Consider the following 5,066-nt stretch of genomic DNA (forward strand, 5'->3'; position numbering starts at 1 on the left):
TAATTATTGTATTTTCGTGCCAATGTAGTTATTGGCATAGGTTTGATGACTCTGTCTTCCTTTTTACTAGGGTGGAATTGGAAACGTTGATTATGCAATCAAGGCCTTGTCTGGAGTATCATATTTTAGAAGGATGCTCATTTAATCAAATATGGTTAGACATTTCTAAAGAACTAAGGTTGACTTTGTGGAGCCAATGCTTACAAACCCCTTCCATGAAAACTGGCCTAGTATCTGGCTTATAGCATTGCCAGTCTTACAAGTCCAGGTAGGCCCAAGAACCCTAGGGTATTTTGAGGACCTCAAGAAGAGACGAATTCACTCAAATTTAGGGGTTCTTCAGGTGAAATCTGGTGGTGAGTTCTTGGTGTGGCTAGCTGGCTTCAAGAGGCTTTTGAAAGTCAAATTTGAGATATTTTGAAAACTTTTAGCAAAGTAAACTTAAGAAGGCCTAAATGGTAGTTTACCACTCTTGTTGTACCCATGTAAATACTGAAGCCAAATAATGAGACCAGTCTCATTTTGTGACCAAAAAGAATCTTCCTGCCAGGCACAGTGACATGTGCTTGTAATCCCAGCTACTCAGGAGGCTGAGGTGAGAGGATCATGGAGTTCAGTATCAGCTTGGACAATATAGCAAGGCCCCATCTCAAAATAAATAAATACAACAAATTCACTGGATATATTGGCACACACTTTTAGTCTCAGGTTCTTGGGAGTTAAAGTGAGAGGATCACTTGAGCCCAGGAGTTTGAGGTTGTAGTGAGCTACAATCGTGTCTCTACACTCCAGTCTGGATGACTGAGTGAGATTCTGTCTCTTAAGAAGAAAAGGCTGGGTGTGGTCACTGATGCTTGTAATCCCATTACTTTGGGAGGCCAAGGTGGGTGGATCACTTGAGCTCAGGAGTTCAAGACCAGCCTGGCCAACATGGTGAAGCCTCATCTCTACTAAAACTACAAAAATTAGCCGGGCATGGTGGTGCACACCTGTAATCCCAGCTACTTGGGAGGCTGAGGCAAGAGAATCGGTTAGAACCGGGAGGCGGAGGTTGCAGTGAGCCGAGATTGCACCATTGCACTCCAGCCTGGGTGACAGAGTGAGACTCCATCTCAAAACAAAACAAAATAAAAAAAGAAAAGAAAAAAGAATAATTTTCCTGGCTGGCCTGAAGGTAGTGAATTATCTCAATTGATGGTTCATAGTCAGTTACAGATGGAATTCCTTGTTCTACTCCTTCCCTCCTTCTGCCTACTACACTTGACTAGTCTTCAAAAAAAAAAGTATAATCTTCCCTTGAGGTTAGGAAGGAGATTATAGAAAAGGGAGAAGACTATAGAAAAAAATTTTGTACTTCCATGAGAAACTATGCATTGACCATAGCAACTATTCCAGCTGTTGGATTCTAGCCCTGTTTACTGTCTTTGAGCTATTTTGCAGCTCTTTTTAAATTGCAGGCAATTGATGAATTTTGTGGAAGACACAAACCAACCAATAAGAAGACTAATTTTTTTTTTTTTTTTTTGAGACGGAGTCTCGCTCTGTCACCAGGCTGGAGTGCAGTGGTGCGATCTCGGCTCACCGCAACCTCTGCCTCCTGGGTTTAAGCGATTCTCCTGCCTTAGCCTCTTGTGTAGCTAGGACTACAGGCATGCGCCACCACGCCCAGTTAATTATTTGTATTTTTAGTAGAGACATGGTTTCACCATGTTGGCCAAGATGGTCTTGATCTCTTGACCTCACGATCCACCTGCCTTGGCCTCCCAAAGTGCGGGATTCCAGGCATGAGCCACCGCGCCTGGCCAAGAAGACTAATTTTATTCAGGCTATTGCAATACAAAGGTTACCCAGATCTGAAGGTTAGGGTATCTTGACAGGGTGGTTTTGTCTTACATTTTTTTTTTTTTTTTTTTTTTGGGACAGAGTCTTGCTCTGTCGCCCAGGCTGGAGTGCCGTGGCAGGATCTCGGCTCACTGCAAGCTCCGTCTCCCGGGTTCACCGCATTCTCCTGCCTCAGCCTCCCGAGTAGCTGGGACTACAGGCGTCTGCCACCACGCCCGGCTAATTTTGTTTTGTATTTTTTAGTAGAGATGGGGTTTCACAGTGTTAGCCAGGATGGCCTCGATCTCCTGACCTCTCATGATCCGCCCACCTCAGCCTCCCAAAGTGCTGGGATTACAGGCGTGAGCCACCACGCCCGGCCTTGTCTTAGATTTTTATAGGGAGGAGCAGACAAGTTATTGGTGGGGTGATTTACTGTTGGGGTTGTTTTGCAATCAGAGGAAGTCTTGGCCAGTTAGCTGAACAGGAAATATTTACCTCTATGTCTAACTTGTTTCAGGGGATGAGTCGTCCTAATCTCAGCTAATCATTCATGTGACAAAGAATGGGGAGTTGGAGGGTCTGTATCTGGTCTTGTTGGCAGGTTCAGGCAAAACGGGAAAAGGCTGTGTTTGGCCTTATCACAGGACAAGGGAGTCACCTGTGAGTCCTATGGGAACCGTGAGGAAGAATGGACAGAGTCTTGTCTAACTTATATGGGAAAGAGTGGTTCTTTGTAGTAAGCCATTTCCCAGAGCACAAAAGGGTTGGGGGATTTCTTAACCATTGCTGTTTTCTGGGAACACAGGACTCAGGTAAAGTTGGACATTGTCAATATGCAAACTCTATCTTGTCCTATAGACTTCCAATTTACTTTCTCCCCAGTCCCCCTTGGAAAAACCAGTTTTGTCTCCATTTGCAATTTCCTATCTTTATTGTATATACATTGATGATTCTTGATGTTTCCTTTGAGCCTTTTATAACATCTGCCTGATGATCTCATATCATCTTAGTTTAACCAATTCTTTAACACATACTCCTTTTTACATTCATATGAGAGTAATGATTTTGCCCTTTTCTGAAAATTACCTTTTATCAGTACAATCCAGAGAGTCTGTTCAGAACTCACCAGTTATACATCCATTCATTAGTGCATGTGAACAAGCTGTGAGAGGCAAGGAAATTCTGAGAGCTGGGGAAGATGGGTCAGTCCAAAGGCGGCCACAGTGGAGACTGACACTCTGAGGTTAAGAGTTATCAGGTAGAGTGAGATAGGACTTCTTTGGTGGGATCATTCTGAATTCAGAGTCTAATGTTTAGTTTTTCATGGTTAAGAATTATATAATTTCTGCGGGGCACAGTGGCTCATGCCTGTAATCCCAGCACTTCGGGAGGCCATAGGGGGCAGATCATTAGGTAAGGAGTTCGAGACCAGCCTGGCCAGCATGGTGAAACCCGGTCTCTACTAAAAATACAAAAATTAGCTGGGAATGGCGGCACGTGCCTGTAGTCCCAGCTACTCAGGAGGCTGAGGCAGGAGAATTGCTGGAACCCGGGAGGCGGAGGTTGCAGTGAGCTGAGATCATGCCAGTGTGCTGCAGCCTGGGCTACAGAGCAAGACTCAGTCTCAAAAAAAAAGAAAGAATTATATAATTTCTGCACTCCTTGGCAATGGCCTGGATGTGTTAAAATAGGAGACTGAGAGTTTGACAAATTTGAGTCCAAATCCCAGTTTGACCACTTACTTGCTGTGTGATCTGGCAAAGGGTGTTATTCTTTTCTACTTTGGTATTCTTACCTGCTAAGTGGAAATAATATCAGTACTTACCCCACAGAATTGTTGTAAGTTTCAAATGAGTAATGAAATGTGATGAGCTTGGCACATAGAAAGCATTCAGTAAATGTTGGCTATTATTATTAAAATAACTTTCTGTGTCCACTCCAAGAGAAGGCCTAAATTAACAACCTTTCATGAAAACCTGCAGAAGCCACATGCCTCTGCTACGCACCAGACCCCTTAACACTTAAGCAGAGTTCTTGCTCAACAGGGATAAATGGAGTAACATTTTATCAACTTGCCAACTTCAGCAGTACGTCAATGAGGAAAATCATAGCTGCATATTAGTTATCATGTAATCTTTGTTTTCTCTGAAACTTTTATATTTCTTTTCATGTAACCTTTTTTTAATGAAGGCAATTCACTAAGTCTGAATGCAATTTTATCTGTAGATTTTTATAAAGTTGTTCATGTAAATTATTTTACAAATCAAAAAAAGGAATCTGACAATGTGTCCAAATTTTAGTCAGGAAAATATGGGTAGTTTAGGTATCCTACACACAGCATGCGTTTTTGCGTATACCCCAAGGTCACCAATGACCTCAGAGGGGTCTCGGTAAGGTCCCCACAGCGGGGTGGTGAGGGCCTCCTAAAGGACTGGCAAATCCAAACCCTTTTTTTTCAGGTCTTTGATTTTACATATCACTAGGGACCTTTCCTGATAACCTGCTAATTCAGGGTTGCTAAGATGATGCATTTGTAAACTAAAATTTGCACATTACTTGAGTGTCCTCAGGATTGAAATCTGACATTCTACTAAGATCCTGTAGCCTCTGTCAAAGTCATGACACCCTTGCCTGCAAGCAGACATGAGGATCTCTAAGGACGCTTTCAAACAAACCAAGGCTGGGGCTCACGTCAAAGGTTCTGCCTTAGTTGGACTGGGGTAACACCTAGGCAATAGGATTATATTAAAAGCTCCTCAGATGATTCTAATATGCAGCCAGGATTAAGAACCATTGCTCCAACTAAAGCATTCTTTCTCCCCTGAACTTTATAGTAGTTTATCTTTAATGGCACTCAGCAAAACGTTAAAAACATGTTCTACATCTAACTGAAATTATTTAACACACATATTTCATTTCTTCTGCTGGGCTAGAAGCTCTTTGAGGACAGAGCTTGTGTTTGATTCATGAACAGGGTTTTGAACAGGGTTTAGCCAAGGACATTTGGTCTTACTATCTATCAGCTGTGCCCAATAAATATTTGTTAAATGCATAGCTGAAGCCTTACCCTAAGAAAGAACTACAAAAACCGAAGCCTTAAAACAATTGCATGCTGGGGAGGCCGAGGTGGGCAGATCACCTGAGGTCAGGAGTTTGAGACCAGCCTGGCCAACATAGTGAAACCCCTCTCTCTACTAAAATAAAAAAATTAGCCAGGCATGATGGCGGGTACCTATAATCCC

Source organism: Mandrillus leucophaeus, unplaced genomic scaffold (assembly GCF_000951045.1).
Source record: "Mandrillus leucophaeus isolate KB7577 unplaced genomic scaffold, Mleu.le_1.0 Scaffold295, whole genome shotgun sequence".
NCBI lineage: Eukaryota > Metazoa > Chordata > Mammalia > Primates > Cercopithecidae > Mandrillus > Mandrillus leucophaeus.